Raw genomic sequence first — 20308 nt, forward strand, 5'->3', positions numbered from 1 at the left:
TACACTTTGAACTAATTCAACTTATCTTTTAAAAATTCTTACGCAGAAGCACACGAGTCATATCCATAAATCACAGAGATAGAATACAGCTCATGAGTTTGTTGAATAATAAGGTTATTCTACTCATGAAGCAGATCTCATGTGATTTTGTTATTCGTAGTTCTGGGATATCCTACACAAGAGGAATAATTCTTCACACACATCAACTTGAGTTATATAGCGCCTTTAATATGGTAAAATGTCCGAAGGCGCTTCACTGGAGGGTTATCAGGCAAAAACTGATGCCGAGCCACATAAGGCGATGTTAGGACAGGTCAAAGCTTGGTCAAAAAGGTAGGTTTTAAGGAGCATCTTAAGGAGGAGAAAGGGGTAGAGAGGCGGAGAGAATCACATAATGTGGCATATATTGCAGCTCAACTACAAATTTTACCATGAACTGCAGATTATAATCCAGAAATTAAGGGACAGTAATTGAAAACTAAAATGATATTGTGGAATAAACTGCTGCTTACATTCTGATTGAAATCTCAATGACAACTGTACTGTAAATAAGTCATTTTTACCAGTGTTTGACACCCAAACTTGCTGTGCCATTCATCATGTTAAAAATAAGTAATTATGTTAATTATATGTAATTAGAGTCATTTAATTAATGTCAAAATGTTGAGAAGATTATCAGTTTACTGGGATGGGAGATACTAAAATGATTTCAGATACGTAACTTTTTATAAATGCTGGCCAATCAATGCGGTTAATATTTTAAAAAATCAGTTCCTATGTTAATTTCAATGAACAATCTCATCAGTTTCCAATGTGTTTTACTTGTTTATCTGTTATTTTAGCTGTTCGTTATGACGTATAGATGGATAAAACATAGAGGAAATTACATGTGGGTGATTAACTGCAACAATATTGAGATGTTCTTCCGTCTGCAGGCTGCAGGAGCTCAACGTGATATGAGATTGGAAATTCTCGACCCAGTTCAGTGCTAGGTGCATTCAGCAGTATAACTCGGTGCTGGATCTGCCCAAATGGTCCAAACAATTTTACTCAGAATGTCTCATGTGGAAAATGGAAAACGGAAAACAAGCACAGAAGGGGGTGCTCTTCTGAAGTGAACCGAGAACGCATTGTCCGGGTAGAATGAAGGAAGATTTACTCTGACTTTATCCATGCTATGTCTGACTTGGAAGTGCTTGATAATAGCAGTTGAATCCCCTTAAAATGAAAATTGTTTCATTCCCAAGCACTAAAGAGAGAAAAAAAGCCTCATGTTTAGCACTCAGCAAAAATATTACAAGTTGATACAATAATCAAAACTGTTTTCTTCCAAAATATTCTGGTTGTACAGAAATTGTAAAAGATTTACTTTCAGCCAGTAAGTAATTCTGCGACTGTGTTACAACAGCCTCCACAGAAATGAATACAGCCTTTGATAAATTAATATTGTTACATAAATATAGACCGGGAAAAATTCTATCTGCACTTAATGTTAAATATTGTTATATGTAAGTTCCTGTTTGGCGAATAATGTGATATTATTTAAACCAGCAGACTAATATTTCTGTGTATGAGGACTGAAGATCAATAATAATTATAATATGTAGTGGCAGAGTTGCTTATATCAATGCTAGTGTTTATTCTGTATCCTGTTTATAGGGAATGATTTTTTTTTTCACCCTGCTTCTCTGAAGTGTCTTCTACTACAGTTATTGATCTCAGACTCTAATGTATGATATGCAGCCAGTAAACCAGAGTTAGACTGCTGAATGCGCCTGGCACTGAACTAAGCAACAAAGGAGGTCTGGGTGCATGCATGAGCAGAGGCCTCGGCAACTCATTTTTAACCAATGTGAGCAGGAGCATCCTCTTTCTCATAACATTACAAAGGTACTTTATTTTGTTCCCAGGAATTACATTGAGTTTACAGCACAGAAACAAGCCGTTAGGCCCAACAGATCTACGCAGACCTCATAAGCCTCCTCCTTCCCTATTTCATCTACCCCTATCAGCAAACCCTTCTATTCCTTTCTCCTTCTTGTGCTTATCGAGCTTTCCCTTAAATATATCTATGCTATTTGCCTCAACTACTCCTTGTGGTAATGCGTTCCACATTCTTACCACTCTTTGGGTAAAGAAGTTTCTCCTGAATGCCCTATTGGATTTATTTGCAACTACTTAATATTTATGACCTCTAATTTTGGTCTTCCCCACAAGTAGAAACATTTTCTCTACGTCTACCCTATCAAACCCTTTCATTATCTTAAAGACCTCCATCAGGTCACCCTCAGCCTTCTCTTTCGTAAAGAAAAAAGCCCCATCTTTTTTAATCTTTCCTGATAAGTGTATCCTCTCTGGTATCATCCTTGTGAACCTTTTTTTTGCACCTTCACCAATGCCTCTATATTCTTTTTATAATATGGAAACTAGAACTGTGCACAGTACTCCAAGTGTGGTCTAACCAAGGTTCTATACAAGTTTAACATAACTTCTCTGCTTTTCAATTCTATCCCTCGAGAAGTGAACCCCAGTGCATGGTTTGCCTATTTTATGGCTTTATTAACCTGTGTAGCTACTTTTAGTGATTTGTGTATCTGTACCCTGAGATCCTTTTGCTCCTCTACACCATTTAGACTTATAGGGCACTAAATTGGGCCGTATGACACCTGCTGTTACGGCGCTTCACGGCCGCTCGAACATCCAAGATGGCGTCTTGGCTGTCCACGCACGTTTTCAGCATGACGTGTGCCGGACGCCATCTTGGTATAAGAGTTAGCGCATGCGCAAATACCGAACCCCGGAAGCATGTAAAGTAAGGAGAAAATGGATACAATCAGTGGGCAACGCTGATTTAAAGTGATAGACGTCATTTTGGCATTTAACGTTCAACTCAACGCACTGTCTTAACCATAGCTATCTGAACGTGTCTTAGAGTGCCTGGAGGACCCCCACCTGTGCTATTTAAAGGGACCATGCAGGATTTACAGGTTAGTGGCTGAATTATTGCTTCTGGCTGCCGATACATTTGTAACTGTTTTTGGAGGTCTCCTGTTCTTGAATACTAGGACGTGGGGACACAGCCTAACATTTAAAGCCAGGACGTGCAGGAAGTGAAGTTAGGAAATGCTTCCACACGCAAAGAGTGGGAGAAGTTTGGAACGCTCTTCTGCAAACGGCAGTTGATGCTAGCTCAATTGTGAATTCTAAATCTGAGATTGATAGATTTCTGTGATCCAAGGGTTTAAGGGATATGGGGCTAAGGCGGTCATATGGAGTTAGGTCACAGGTCCACCATGATCTCATTGAATGGCGGAACAGGCTCGAGGGACTGAATGCCACTGCCACTTGCTGCCTCCTGATATGCGCCACCTTCTCCTGCAAGAAAGTGGGACGTGTGTCTGGGTGATGTATCTGTCATGGTTGAATAGCTACCAGTGTGTGTGGCCTGTGAGTTGTGGGTGGGCGGCTTGAAACAGTGGTAATGTGTAAGAGTGAGAGGAAGCACCTGATAAGAAGAATTGAGTACTGATGGAAAGAGTTTGTCGGTGGGTGATGGGGGGGTGTAGTGCATGGAGCAGTGGATGCAGCTAGTGGTGCAGTTGGCAGGAGATGCCACTTGACAGTTGACACCACTCACCTTGACCATTCAAAGCATCGAACTTCTTTCTGCACTGCATCCATGTTCTTGGTGCTGTGCGCCTAGCATTGACTTTGTCCCCCGCTGCCTCCCACTGCCTTTTAGCCATTTGTTTGGAGGGCCTCTTGCTCCCCTCCCCTAACCCACCGTGGATAGAGGATGTCCCTCCTTTTGTCCACCTCTTGCACCAAGGCCTGTAGTGCATCAGCAGAGAACCTTGGTGCACAGGCTCTCGCAGGCCTGGTACCGGCTCAGATCGGCAGATTGGTGAGGTCTGGCACGCAGATTGGAGGGTGTGGGATTTAGTAGTGCGCAACCTTCATTCAATGTTTTAACATAACTCATCAGTGTGTAAACATAGGGATGGGATCTGCATCTGTGTTTTTTGTGTGCGATGTCTGATCTCTGTGCAGACTCCATGCAGACAGCAGACTGTTATTTTTAGCAAACAACAGGGACCGGCTACCTTTAAGAGATTTGAAGCGACATCCTCCCTTTAAGAGATTGGGGTTCTCCCTACTGGTTGAAAGTGCGAACTGCATTGAATCGACGTGCAAGGCCTGGATTTCAACGCAGATTGACAGCGAGTACTGAGGCCAGACAAATTTCTCGTCCTGCCTGTGCAAGGACCATTGCACACGGGTTAATAGCGGATTACGCTACCTACGCCCAACAATAGGCTGTATCGAATTTTCCCCCTTATTATCCAAGCAATATGTGACCTCCTTATTCTTCCTATCAAATTGCACGACCTCACACCTATCTGTATTGAAATTAATTTTCCAATTATGCACCATTCTGCAAGTTTATTAATGTCTTCTTGCATTTTAACACAGTCTTCCTTTGTATTAACTTTTTAAATATCTAATTTCATGTCATCTGCAAATTTGGAAATTGTACTTCCAATTCCCGAGTCCAAATCGTTGATGTAAGCTGTGAACAACAGTGGTCCCAGCACCGATCCCTATGGACACCACTTCCCACCTTTCACCAGACTGAGTAGCTACCCTTAACCCCTACTCTCTGTTTTCTATTTTGTAGCCAGCTTGCTTTCCATTCTGCTACCTGTCCTGACTCCTTATGCTCTGACCTTAATTATGAGTCTACAATGTGGAACCTTGTCGAAGGCCTTTTGAAAAGCCAAATATATTACATCTACTACATTACCCTTGTCTACTCTTTCTGTTACTTCTTCAAAGAATTCAATAAGGTTCATTAAGCATGACTTTCCCTTCTGAAATCCATGCTGACTACTCTATTATATTTTTGTTTTCTAGATGTTTTTCTATTACATCTTTGAGGAAAGATTCCATTATCTTTCCTCCCACTGATATTAAGCTAACTAGTCTGTAGTTCCCTGGACTTGTTCGACCTCCTTTTTTAAATATAAGAATAACATTAGCTTTCCACCAGTCCTCTGGCACTATTCCCTTTTCTAATTAATTTTTATATATATGTAATAGCACCTCTGCTATCTTTTCCCTAACTTTTTTTAATATGTATGAATGCAATGCACCCAGACCAGTGGTTTTATCCTCTCTAAGTTTGATTAGTTTATTATCTCCCCCCTTTCTATCTTAAATGTCTTTATACCTTTTTTTGATCTCTTCTTCTGATGTCATACGCACTTTGTTAGTCTCCCTGGTAAATACTGAGGCAAAGTAACTATTCAATATTTCTGCCTATCCCTATTATTCTTTCGCTATTTATGTGTCTGTAGAATACTTTTCTTTTTATATACTTTTCCTTGATAATTTAATTTCGGAGTTCCTCTTTGCTTTCCTAATTGCTTCTTTGATATCCTTCCGAACATCTTTGTACTCCCTTTTGTCATCGTATCCTTTATTGTCTATGTACAGTACTTAGAGTATGCCTTTTTCTTTTAGTTTCAATTTTACCCTTATCTCTTTATTCATCCACGGTATTTCATTATTGGCTGGCTTGTTCTTGCTTTTTAGAGGAATCTATTTCTCCTGAACTTTATTGATCACCATTTTAAATATTTCCCACTGCTATTCTTTCTCTTTGTCTGTCAAAATATTTTTCCACATTACCTTCCCTCGTTCCATTCTTATCCCTTCAAAATTAACTTTTTTCCAATCTATTACTTTGGTCTTTTTCTTGCTTATGTCTTTCTCAATCATTATTTTAAACCATATTATGTTATGATCATTAGGTCCAGTTTTAAAATGTGGCTTTCGAGTGGGCTGGAGTTACATCACCACTAATATACAATCCAATTGGTGTAAGATGACTTCCTCAAGGCAGACCCACATTGCTCGCTTTAGTGTAGTCAAATCTCTGACCTGACTCCCAGCTAACGCTGTCACCTTTGCATTGATGCACACCCAAACCTGCTTTGCATTGTCATGAAACTGGGACAGCATAGCAGCACCCAAACTCCACACTTGGAGATCCAACATGGATTTGACATGTTCGGACTTGGTGAGTCTAATTGTTGATCGAATCCCGTATTTGAATTTGAAAATTGCACTGTCAGCAATCATTCTGTCGGAGGCTATGGTGAAGGGTCCACCAGATTATGTTCAGGAATAAGCGACCAATACTTGGTTTTAATGAGCCATCAGCCACTATTGGAGCACAAGGTCTGTTTGAGGCACCACAAAATGGGTGTTAATTCTGTTTAAATCCTCTTTTATTTTTCCTCCCTGTTCTCATCAGAACACTGATTCATGCTGTGAACATCGGAACATAGGAATGGTTCGTTAAGCATGACTTTCCCTTCTGAAATCCATGCTGACTCCTCTATTATATTTTTGTTTTCTAGATGTCTAGAATAGGAATGTGGTATGGTTCCAAGAGTGCTAGCAGCCCTCTGGTACTTCACCAAGTGACCATTCTTCATACGTGAGTCTCAAAGTGATTCCACCTTAGGGGCTGTGACAAAACTGTATCTTTATTTCACATATTGGTTTAAAATAGCTAAAGTTAAAATGGAAGCTACCTTTCTTTATTAACTTTAAACATAGAAGCAAGAAGACAAGGTATCTATGTGACTGAGGCCAGGTTGATTGAACTGGAAATAAGTCAGGAAACAGGTGTTTGTTTCAGGTGTAAATTGAATCACACATGGTCACGGCATTTAGCAGGTAGGTGAAACCTGGATGACATAGGAGCACCTGCTCATCTGCCTGGGATACAGTGGTTCACACCATTGTGTTGCTGCTCATGGCCAAGTAAACTCAGACTTCCGAGGACATCGGACTGGTTTAAATACTGGAGAATTCTCTAATGTCTTCAGTTCTTCCCAGAGACCCAAACTCCGTGGAGGAGATGGAAAATTGCATCAATCATGTACAACTCTGTGAAGGTCCCCAAAAGACCTCTCACTTATTAAACTGTGTAAGAAAGATGTTCTAAAGAGGGTATTTCACAGACTGATGGTTGAAAAAGGGATCTTCCCGATCTATACTCAGACCACATTTACACTCTAATCCATCATAGGAATTGGTGCTATTATTTCTAATAATCATACAGTTGATTCCTTTTAAATGAAAATACATAAGTCTGTTTGTCTTTAGTCACTGTGAGCCCCTGTAAATCTGATTGTAGAGAGTGACTGGGGTGATCTGCAGCTTTGGGAGGCTGTATGGAGCAAAGCAATAAAAGGGAGGGGAAAGCAGAATAGAAATGAGAAATTAATTGATTTTGAATAAATGAATGAGTCAACACACTCATTTATAACAGCACAAACTATTTTGCTTGGCAAAATAGCTTCTTGGGTCTGGTCCCACTAATACTCTCCTGAGCATCATAGTTTATTCATAGCTCATTTAATTATTAATAATAATAATGCTATGGAATGTAAATATAGCACAGGATTGAATTCAAAACAAGCAGCAAATTTAAAATGAAAGGGCAGATTTATTTATTTTGAATGGATTATTTGTCAGTAAAACATTCTTTTATTTCAATTGATATCATTACTTTAATGATTATTGAGCTCTCCTTTGGGTTGCCTGTGCTGCCCGTGATTTGCTGTCTGTGATGAATGGAGTAGTGCCCTCTTACCAAATCTTTGTCATCACCTCCATCTGTCCTTTTATTTATCCATCTTCATTAAATACCCACAGATTTTTGTCAGGGCATTTACCCACTGAGCCACTGGTTTGGAGATAGCTTATGCAATCTTTTACAAGTTTTGCTTTCACACCCAAGTATTTCTCCAGATATCCAAACACAGCAAGAAATTAAATAATAGCAATGGGCTTCCACCAACAGCGAGTCCCAATGATAGTATAATGTGCAACATATTGGAAATATTGCTTTAATAACGGCCCAGAATTTGCTGTGAAAATAATGGCGAGTTTAATGCACACGCCGTTATTGGTGTGTAAATAACCCAGCAATTTGTGGCAAGGAAGAGATAAGCCGTGAGTTGTGAATTCCCACAAATTGCTGGACGATTTGTGCCACTCCGCTGTTGGCCTCATGAAAACGGGATCTCGTCGTCAATCTCCCTGTGAGTTTCAAGAAATTGCTGCATTTGCGCTGTTAAAACAAATTTTTTCTATCTCTTAATTCAATCTTTCTTTCCCTCTCTTTATTTCTCTTTCTGTATCTAATTTGACTCTAATTCACCCTATTTCCTTCTCCATCATTCCTGTTTCTTTCTCAATCCTTAAATCTCAATGGATAAGGAGGTGGACCATTGGTCCTGTCGTTCACCAAGGTCCCAGATGCTCCGTTATCAGCTTGCACTTCCAGCAATTTGCGGCTCAAACAATTTGAGCTGAAGGGCGAGGGAAAAAGTCTAACGAACCTGGCACGCCAGCAAATTATGGGCAAAAGGTCTGGGATCCTTAGGTTTACTCCAGCTGGTAACCATTGCATGTAGATTACCTGTGTAAGTACATAACAACAAAGAATAGATTTGAACAGTTGTACTGTGAGTGCAAAAAAAGCAGAGACGAGAAGATCCGACCCCACAACTTGCAGCTTGTGTGATATTCCTGTTTAAAAATAACTCTGTAAAAATACTTGCAGGCGCATTACAGACACTATCTGCTCGATTTTTCAAGGTTTTCTTTTAAAAAGGGAGAACGAGGAATCAAATAGTAAATCATATTCTTCACAATATGTTACCAAGATAAGCACAATTTAAGTTCCCTCTGCTATTTTGTGCTCATTGGCTGCTAGATACATTCTTTAACTGGATGATGGGTCAGCCAAATTTAGGAATTTACACATGGGAGTGGTGGGTGTGACCTGCAGTTCCATTACGCAGTGCACTCCTGTCCCAACACTTCATGTTGCCCATCAACAGGATTCAATAAAAAAACAAGGACGCTATGCTCTGCTTTGTTTAACTGCACCGATTTAGTTAACCTCTTGAACCTGGATGCACTAATCCAACATTCCAAAAATTTAAATGTGTCATTTTATGCTGTCAGCGACAAAAATGAAGCATTTTGGCAATGATGATTTATTTATTGGAATCTTTGTTGCAAGTTACAGCATACACAAGTTTGAAGTCAGTTACTGCCATCTGTTCCTGTAAACTGCAGAGAATATATATTAGAGCCTGATTTAGGATTTTGAGCGTGTTTTATTGAAACGTTTCCAAGTAACTTTAAACATCTTCCTTATAATTTACAAACGCACTTTCAAATGTACTTTCAAATTCCCAACTGTCCAGCCTTTGGCCCTCCATTCACCACAATGCTTCTGCAGCTATCGATGCTCAGTCACTCACTTACCTCCACCTCTGATGTCTTTGTCCCCAGTGAAACTCTTTCCCAGCCTGGTCAGTCCCCCATCCTCGCTCCTGCAAGTCCAACGGATGCAGACTTGCACGTATCTGATGCACAACTGGTTTAGCCATTCATCGCCAGATCTGGCTGGATCACATCAAGCACTTTTGGGCCTGCTCTCCTCTGCCAAACCACTCACTATTCCGGGATCATCCGAAATATAAAGATAACTCTGGCTTCTTTTCTTCACTACAAGCTGCCTCCTTAAAGCCCTCTCCCCTAGCCCTCTGCCCTGCTTCTCCAACAAGTGTGAGGAGCTCTTGGACTTCCTTGTCACTAAGATTGAGACCATCCATTCAGCTGCCTCGGCCACATTTCCCCTTCACTTGCCCATCAAGCCAAACTTCTCCCAAGCTTCCCCCTTGCCCGAGCATTGAACCTGCATTGTTTCCTAATTTCTCTCCGACCTCCCTTCATGCCGTCTCCAAGCTCATCCTGGCCATGAGACCCACCTGTTGCTCTCTCGACTCCATTTCCACTAAACTGCTAATCACTCAACCTGCTGTTGGCTGATATTGTAAATGGTTCCCTCTTCTCCCCTCCCTTTCAAAACTGTCATCACCCCCTCCTTAAAAAAAACACCCTCGACCCCTCTGTCCTTGCCAACTATCGTCCCATCTTCAACCTCTCATTTCTCTCCAAAGTCCTTGAACAAGTTATGGCCGACCAAATCCATGCCCATCTTTCTTGCAACTCCATATTTGAATCTCTCCAATCAGGTTTCCACCCCTGCCACAGCACTGAAACGACTCTAGTCAAAGACACAAATAACATGCTCTGTGACTGTGCTGCACTCCCTCTCCTCATCCTTGATCTCTCTGCAGCCTTTGACACATTCAACCATGCCATCCTCCAGAAAACACGTCTCCTTCGTCGTCCAGTTGGGTGGGACTGCCGCTCAGTTTCATTCTTACCTATCCAATTGTAACCACAGCATCTCCAGCAATGTCTTCTCTTCCTGCCCTCACACCGATAACTCTCGAGTTCCCCTCGGCCCCACTCCTCTTCTTCATCTACACGCTTCCCCTTGGCAACATCATCCAAAGACAAGAGGTCAACTTCCACGTGCACGCGAGTGACACCCAGCTCTACCTCTCCACCACCTCCGTGTTGTCAGCCGACTTCTCCAACATTCAGTTCAGAATGTGCAGCTATTTCGTCCAGTTAAACATTGGGAAGACCGAAGCCATCGTCGTCGGCCCCCGCCACAAACTCCATACCTTTGCCATCGATTCCATCCCCGACCCCTGCCACTGCCTGAGGGTGAAGCTGACTGTTCGTAGCCTTGATATCCTGTTTGATCCTGAGCTGAGTTTCTAACCCCATATCTCCTCCATCACAAAAATTGCTTACTTCTAACTCCATAACATTGCCCATGTTCACCCCTGCCTCAGCCAATCTGCTACTGAAAACTTAATCCTTGCCTTTGTCACTTCCAGGCTTGACTATTCCAATGCTGTCCTACATGGCCTCCCATATTCCACCCTGGATAAATTTCAGCTCATCCAAAAATCAGCTGCCTGTATCCAAACTCGCATGAAGTCCTGCTCAACCATCATGCTTGTTCTCACTGACCTTCATTGGTTCCCAGACCCCCAAAGCCTCCAATTTAAAAAGTTCATCTTCATGTTAAATCCCTTGCCCCCCCCCACCCCCATCTCTGTAATCTCCTCCAGCCTTACAATACTTCAAGAAGTCTGCTTTCCTCCAACTCTGGCCTCTTGTGCATCAACCACTCCTTTCACCTCACCATTGGTGGACGTCACTTCAGCCGTCTAGGCCCTAAGCTATGAAATTCCCTCCCTAAACCTCATTGCCTGTCCACCTCGCTCTCTCCTCCTTTCAGACCCTCCTTAAAACCTCTTTGACCATGCTTTTAATCTCCTATCCTGATATCTCTTCCTTTGGCTCGGTGTCAATCCTTGTCTGATTGCACTTCCGTGAAGTGCCTTGGGATGTTTTTCTGTATAAAAGCAAGTTGTTGTTGCTGTTCCCGTGTACTGTTAAAAGCTAAACATGACCTCAAAAAGTAAAGGAATGTTACAACTGTGGTAATGTTAATAAATAATAAATGCAGTCTGCTTCATAGCGAGTTGTTATTCACCCTTAACTTACACTTAGGGATCCCACTGCTGCTCAGGACTATGTACCTGAGTTGGAGTGCTTGCATTCCTCAAGAGCAAGCTTATATGCACTGATTTCAGCTAAGAGTAGGGTTGAGGACGGGAAGTGGGATTCCTTGTGGTAAATACATTTTAAGCAGTGTTTTCCTGGGCGCACAGGAAGAGTAAGAAAGAGCAGGCAGTGAAGTAAGGACTAATAAGTTGTACTCCAGGACTTGAAAGCGTAATCTAAGCTGACATTAGAGTATAATAGCGAGGTACTGCTGCGTTGTTGGAGGTGCTGTCTTTCAGATGAAATATTAAACGGACACTTCTTCTGTCCATTCAGGTGGATGCAAAAGACCCAAAGCACAACTCAAGAAAGAACAGAAAGAAATGTCAACATTTTCCCCTCGACCAACATCACCAAAACAGATTACCTGGTCGTTTATTTCATTGCTGTTTGTGGGAGCTTGCTGCTCACAAATTGGTTGCCGCATTTGCCTACACGATAACAGTGACTGCACTTCAAAATAATTCATTGGCAGTACGGTGATTTGGAACGTCCCAAGGATGTGTGAGGTGCTGTATAATCGCAAGGTCGTTCTTTCTTCCGAACACAGAAGGAAATCAGGAGAAGTACCAAAAGCATAAAATGAGAAGCAGAAAAAGGATTAAGGCTTAAAGAGACTACAAAAAAGACTGGTAGTCAACATAAAGGATGAGTTAAGGCTTTTATAAACATATCAAAAGTAAGAAGATTGTCACAGACGGGATAGGGTCACTGGGGAGTGAAAAAGGCAATCTTTTAATGGAGAATGAAAGACTGGCACAAATGTTTAATAAGTATTTCACCACTGTATTTACAAAGTGGGGATGGGAGTGAAAGAGGACAGCAGGGCACTACAGGAACAACTACTAGATAAATAAGTATTTAAAAAGCTGAATGAGACTTAAAGCTGACAAGTCACTAGGTGTAAGGATACATACTCATGAATACTGAATTGTAAACAATTTTACAACACCAAGTTATAGTCCAGCAATTTTATTTTAAATTCACAAGCTTTCGGAGACTTCCTCCTTCCTCATGAATACTGAAGTGAGGAATGAAACAGTAGGGGTATTAACCATAATTTTCCAAAATTCTTTGGGAAAAGAAGGCTCAGGACGGGCAAATGTTATACCACTGTTCAAAGAAGAGGGAAGGGATAAGCCAGGTTACTGCAGAACAGTTAGCTTCACATCCAAAGTAGGAAAACTGTCGGGGAATGTAATATGGGATAAGAGAATGCTGTGGATATATAAGGACACTCAAAAAGCGAAGATTAAGCCCTTTGCAACAAAGGTGAAGTGGTGGCATGGATAGAGGATAGAAAGAATTGAGTCAGAGTAAATAGATGTTTCTCAGATTAGTCTGAAGATTTAGCTACTAGAGTGCTCCAAGGACCTGTGTTGGGCCTTTCATGATCTTCATACATAAATCATTTGGGCATGGGTTGAGGGGAAATAATATTAACATTTTCTAACAATACCAAATTATGGGGTATGGCAAACTATGTGGGAAACTGCCAGAGGACACAGATGCTCATTCCTCAAACCTGTCTATGTGGCAAATGCAGTTCAATGTAAATAAATATGAAGTAGGGCATTTCTGGAAAAAAAAGGATGGAAATACACCTCAAATGATGAAGTTCTCAACGGAGTGAGAAACAACAACTTGTATTTAGATAGCGCCTTTAACATAGTAAAATGCCCCAAGGTGCTTCACAGGAGCGTAATCAGACAAAAACTGACACCGAGTGAAAAAAGGAGACATTAGGACAGGTGACCAAATGCTTGGTCAAAGAGGCAGGTTTTGAGCAGAGTCTTAAAGGAGGAGAGAGAGGTGGAGAGGCAAAGAGTTTTGGGGAGGGAATTCCAGAGCTTAGGGCCTAGACGGCTGATGGCACAGCTGCCAATAGTGGGGTGAAGGAAATCAGGGATGCACAAGAGGCCAGAGTTGGCGGAATGTAGAGTTCTTAGAGATTGAGAAGTGCAGGTACACAGATCTTTAAAAGTAGGAGTAGGATTGCTGATGGGAAGAGTCATGAAAAAAGTCAAACGAGACCCTGTTATATGTATATAGATATATGAGGCACTGAAGACAAAATAAAGGAAGTTACAGGCACCCCATTATAGATAGAACATTGGAGTGATGTAAGTGCAACGTAGATTCATTAAGATGATACCAGGGATGAATGAGGATGAAAAGATGATGAAAGATGTGAAAAAATAGTTTTCAGTGGAGCAGAGAATATTAAGGGGGAACCTAACAGTTGGATTTGAAAGGGTAAACAGTAAAATACAATTTCCACAGGTCAGTGAATCAGGAACAAGAGGTCATAAATTTCAGATTAATACTAGAAGCATAAAGGGGGAGGTTGGATTGTTTTCCCTCACAAAGTTATCAGAAAATGAAATGCATTGCCACAAATGACTATTGAAGCTGATTCAATCACAACATTTGAAAGAAACTTAGACAAACATCTAAGGAAGAAAAATATTGAAGGCTTTGAGGAAAGAGCAAGGAAATCGGATTACTCTAATATGGAGCGAACATCGGCTCAGTCATAATGGCTAAAAAGCCTCTTTACCTATTGAAATTGTGATGTTTCTCCAAAACACTTAGAAGCAGAAAAAAAGCCATTGTACGTCACAAAGGAGGCTCAACATAAATCTGACCTGCCACACCTTATTCATTTTGACTTAAAATAAACCCTATTTGACATATCTCATCCTAAAAAAGAAACACAGCTCCATGTGTTTAAATAGGTCTGGAAATGTCTCACTCTTTTTCTATCAGACACGTTGCTTGTAACATCTCCTTTATATGGAGTGTGCGACTTAAATCCGTCCACTATAAGACAAAAATGCAGAAAATAACATGCCGGCCAGACATTCAAAAATGTAAATTCCCACCTGGGACAACACCAAATGTGATACCCCAGTAAATAAGAACTGTTTGATTGATAAATAGTTAGTTTCATTATTACTCTTCTTCAAATAAAATAAAGAATTGTTCTATTTATATAGCTCCTTGAACTGTCTCAAACGACTTCACACATTGAGTTACTTTTTCAAGTGCAGTGACAGTTGTTACGTAGGCAAATGTGGCAGCCATTCTGTTCCAGCAATATCCCGCAAGCAGTGATGAAATGAATGACCGGCTAATCTGCTTTTACTGATTTTTTTGGGAGGAAATTTGATGGCGACGACAGCTGCTCTTCTAAATGCACCATGGGATCTTCAATAGCTGCACGTGGCACTGAAACTGAGACCACAGCCTAATGTCACAGCCAAAGAACATCTCTCTGGCAGCACAGCATTCTCAGAACTGCACTGAATTGTCAGGCTAGACTATGAGCGCAAAGTCCGGTACTGGACTCAAATCCACAAACCATTGTGTCAGCCGAGGCTCAGTTGGTTGCACTCTCGCCTCTGAGTCAGAAGGTTGTGGGTTCAAGTCCCACTCCAGAGACTTGAGCACAAAATCTAGGCTGACACTCCAGTTCGGTCCTGAGGAAATGCTGTACTGTCGGAGGAGCCATCTTTTGGAAGAGACATAAAACTGAGGCCCCGTCTTCCCTCTCAGGAGGACGTAAAACTGGCACTATTTCAAAGAAAAGCAAGGGAGTTCTCCCCGGTGCCCTGGTCAATATTTATCGCTCAACCAACATCACTAAAAAAAAGATTATCTGGTCATAATACTGTTTGTGGGATCTTGCTGTGCGCAAATTGGCTTCCGTGATTTCTACATCATAATAGTGACTACACTTCAAAAAAAGTACTTAATTGGCTGTAAAGCACTTTGGGATGCCCTGAATTCGTGAAAGGCGCTATATAAATGCAAAGCTTCCTATTTTTTTTCTTTTTTCTGACCCAGAGTGAAGAGAGCTACCAAATAAGCCAGGCTGATTCATAAATACTTTATTTGCATGATAAAACTACCACTTATTTTTTAAACTACTGAATTTATACACTACTGTAGATTAGAACAAGGGGCAGATTTACTTTTGGATCCAAAAAGAGACTCCAATCTGCTGTTAATAACACAGTCCATTTTGGAGATGGACCGGTAACTAATATATGCCACCCCTGCCCCCATCCCCATTTACCCATGATGCAGCTTTCCTTCTTTACCTTAACTTGCTTTAGCTACTGAATGGGGACCAGTTAAAGAACAGTGATAGACAAGGATCTCAGTGCATTAGATTCAGGATTGAATTCCACACAACCAAATTAGCAGCTGGTACACTCCTGAATTACTTCCGAAGTAAAACCAATCACTGAAGTGTACCTTAGGGTGCATTCACACTACAAGTTTAGTTTTGCACTGGCACTACTAAACTCTAATGGTGTAAATCCGTAAGGCTCCAACTGACTCTGAAACAAAGCAGAGTTAGACTCGTTGCTCCAGGGGCTCCCACTCTAATTCACTTCAGTGTTAGGTCAGAACCTGACTCTGGATTTAGCTGCAATTACACTTTAATGGTCACGTTGGCAGAGTAAAAACCTCTTCCACTGCATGCTACAGCTGTGTTGCAAACGTACCTTTAAGCAGCTTTTATGTTCGCCTCATTTTAATTTGGATCCTGGGAGACCGTAATCTCCAAGCCGGCGTCTGGCTCGTAGATCCAGGGGAATAAAAAACTGGATCTACAAGCCTGCCACCAGATAAGGGAGCCAGATTTAATAGCGTTAAAGCACAAACTTGCTTACAGAGGTCGGTATCTCAAAATTCCAATGAAAGCAAGGAAAATATAAAAGCAACTTAAGGCAGTTCTAAGCTGCAGCACACTAGGCGGTTCAGGAATTCTAAGAAGTATTGGAATGAGCAAAATAGCACGTGAACCCTACCTCCAGGATGAATATTTAACTTGGCATCAAACAGGTCTCCAGAGGACCATTGTGCTGCCTGAAGCTCTGACACCTATTGTTCCCAGTACCTTTGCACATCCCTACAGCTTTCATGATTGTCTCATGTGATAAGTCGCTGTCCTTTGTTCTCTCGTTCCTTTGCTTAGGTATGATCACTTTTTTTTAAGGATGAAAACTACACTCCACAATTGCATCTGACGCCTTTCTGTAAGATAAGTCACTCTCTTCTGCTCACATCCTTGTGCTTGGGTTTGATTCATTCTAGTTTGGGAACAAATCTAATGTTCGGTTGACATTTCAACAAATAATTGTGTTTTTTGCCATGGCTCCAGTCTTGTGTTTATCTGTGCTGATTCAGTCAGAATTCTGGTTTCTTCTTCTGACTGTAGTCGATTAGCTCTATTCACTTGCACCGCAAACTCTCAGTGAGGCTGTTGCGATACTCCTCTCCGTTACAACTTAAGACACTGCACAAGCAGATACAATTGGCATGACTTACAGGTCACCTGGGATCACCTGTTCTCTTCCCAATTCCTGACGTTCCAAGCAAACCTTCCAATTACAATACTCCAGACAGAAGTCTGAGAGTCAGGAGCTGGCATAACCAGCACAAATAACCTAGGATTCTCTCAGATGGATCAGGAGACTCGAAAGATAAACCTTTATCTATGCACAAGTCAGCTTGCCACCATTCTCCACACGCTCCCCTCCCCATCCCCGTCCAAAACTGGATTGAGGATAGAAAAGCAGGATCACGACTTGGATTCTGCACTTGTTTTCCCGCTGATGGAAATCCAGGGAAAATTTTAATATCTAATAATAATTCTTCCACATTTTGAGCCTTAAAAGTGGAAAAAACAACTTTTATTTAACAACATTCTTTTTAACCTGTTAGAAATTTCCAGAAAGTGCATTCAAAAGCCAACAGAACAAAATCCTACTCTCAAGTCCGATATATTTTATTTAATTGGGTACTCTAAGCTCCCAGATTGAATTTCACTTTGTTTCTTGCCCCTCACCTCCCCACCAATAAGTGTTGCTGCAGCATTTTCCACATTGGTTCCCTCAGTGATTCCTCCCCCAAAATTCGAATTAAGGTTTCAGGGTTCCATCTTTATTAGTTTACTTAAAATCTAAATATGATAGCAAATGCGCACTATTTTCTCTGATTCTTCCCATTAACAGTTGCACCACCATTAACGGCCGTGCCTTCAGCTGCCGAGGTCCTAAGCTTTGGAATTCCCTCCCGAAACCTCTCTGCCTCTTTCTCCTCCTTTAAGATGCTCCTTAAAACCTACCTCTTTGACCAAGCTTTTGGTCACCTCTTCTTATATCTCCTTATGTGGCTTAGTGTCAAATTTTGTTTGATAACGCTCCTGTGAAGTGCCTTGAGACATTTTACTATGTTAGAGGCATTATATAAATCAAGTTCTTGTTGTTGTTTACTTCTCTACTTATGACACCCTTACTGATTTTTGCTGCGTTTATAGCATTTCAGTAACGTGAACCATTCAACTAAGATGAAGAAGAAGCCGGTCCATGTCCTGTCCCAGAATTTACAAGGCAGTATGCTAAACATCTAAAGCAGAACACACTACAACAGTGAAGAAATACAATGGTGTCGACTTGGACTGCATAAAAGATTTCTAGCAGTGATTGGCACCCATGCAACTTTGGTCTGGATAGCTCAACTTTTTGAAGGAAATTGTCCAGAAAACCTTTGAAGTGTTGACTGGTCACAAAAAAAGTAGAGTTGTAAAAACAGAATTGTTGTCTTGCCCCGCTGTAACCTTTGATTAATGTGTGTCTGTGGAACCCACGGATATCTGAGCATCATATCATCATTCAGGAGGTAATGACTAAGACTAATGTTTCACTGACTTGTTGTGGAATGTCATGGCATGACAAATCAATTGTGCTAATTATCTTTGGTCCTTGTAGAAGTGACAGAAATCCACCTCCTAAATTGCACTCGCATGAAAAATCACATCATCACGTTCCAGTATGATTTCAGAGGTGCCAGAGTTTCAGGAGAATTGTCTTCTTTTGACACTTTCAAAAGCAGACTTTGCCACATTCCCCAGTGCCAGTCTCAGAATTGACGATGGGTGGCAATGTGAAAATCAGCAAATCTGTCACTTTCCAAAAGAGAGGTACCAACCATGGGCTACGTCGCCATAAGATGCCAGGAAACTCAAGAGGAGACAAAAATAGATGCTGAGCCAAAGAAGGAGATATTAGGAGGCCAAAAACTGGGCATTGGATGGGTCGGTTTTAAGGACAAGAGGGAGGTGGAGAAGTGGAGGGGTTTAGGGAGGGAATTCCAAAGCATGGGGCCTCAGAGGGTGAAGGGACAGCTACCAATGGTGAGGCAAAGGGAGGTTAATACAGAGACAAAAGATTAATAGAGAGATAGAAGAGGACAGAAACAGAGGCACTCCTGAGGGTAGCAAAGACAGAAAAACAGAGAGAGGGAGAATAGCAAAGTCATAGGAACAGATTAATGGAGAGAAATTTGGAAAGTACCAGAAATGCAGAGGGGATGTAGCAGTGAAAGAGAAAGAAAAAAAGAGGGAGTGTAAAAGACACAGGTGGAGAGTAACAAATAAAAAAATAGGAAGACATTAACAAAGAAATACAGAGGGCAGAGGGACCAAACCAGTAACAGTCTTCCTGCAGGCTCTCAAACCTGTTGGTGCGGCTGTAATTACTGAGTTCCTTCAACACAGACATGCAAGTCCACAGCAGTTATGAAATTTTCCCAGTGCCCAAACATCCACTGTCCAAAAAGCAGTGCCAATGGAATCAGTTCAACTTCAGTGTCACATGCCTAAAACCAGCCCTGGAGAGCTTTCAGTCCACATGCCTGCCCTGACAGATAAACAACGACTTGGACAAGCAACTACAAAATCTCACTGTGCTACCAATTAGCAAAATTAGCTCAGTACAAACAACATATATGGAACATCACACTCCATGCCCCAAACTATCTATGAACAATGCCAGAGTAGATTTACCAAAATAACATTATATAATGTGACATACTTAGCATTTTCACTGTGCCTTTGCCCTGGAAAAGGACATCCATTGAATATCATTAAATTGCAATTCAGCTCATGCTGTGCGATACTGCAGGGCAAAAGTGGAGTGGGACTGAAGTAAGGCCAGTTCTGTAAGGTTGACTGAATTCACATCCTGCGGAGCAAATTCAAAGACAATATTAGGAGGGTGGAATTTGAGGAAAGTGAAGATCTAACTCCAAACTAAAATCGGAATACTATGTCTCATTTGTAGTAGTGAACTGGAGCTGAATCAATGGACACTCCTTTAAGGAAGTTTTTACACTGCAATTTTAGCATCACTGTGAAGCGTTTTTCTTTAGCGATGCTGAAGTTCCAGAGTGAACTGCAAACTACGATCTGACTGGTAACTCATGTGTAGTGTCAAACCTGGTTTAAAAAAGGGGTACTTTTCAAGGTAATTCAAATATTTAGAGCATAGAGTACAAGAGCAAGGATGCAATGATAAATTTGTGTAAGGCAATGGTTAGGCCACAGTTAGAACACAGTGGGCAGTCTTGGGAACCCAGTTATAGAAAGGATATTAAATCCATAGTAAAGGCTTGAAGCATTAAAGCCTGGATGTAACCAAGATGGAAAACTGTAGTTATAAGGAAAGACTTAGCATACTAGGACAATTTCCACTGAAGCAGAGAAGGCGAAGAACAGATTTATTGAAGGTGGTTGAAGTTAAAGAATTTAGCTAAGGTGAATAGGCAAAGACTACTTTCTCTGGTGGGGAGTCCATGATGAGGGCTCATGAATTTAAAATAGTCACTATGAGAGTGAGGAGAGAGGTTAGGAAAAATTTCTTTACGC

Source organism: Heptranchias perlo, chromosome 33 (genome assembly GCF_035084215.1).
Source record: "Heptranchias perlo isolate sHepPer1 chromosome 33, sHepPer1.hap1, whole genome shotgun sequence".
NCBI lineage: Eukaryota > Metazoa > Chordata > Chondrichthyes > Hexanchiformes > Hexanchidae > Heptranchias > Heptranchias perlo.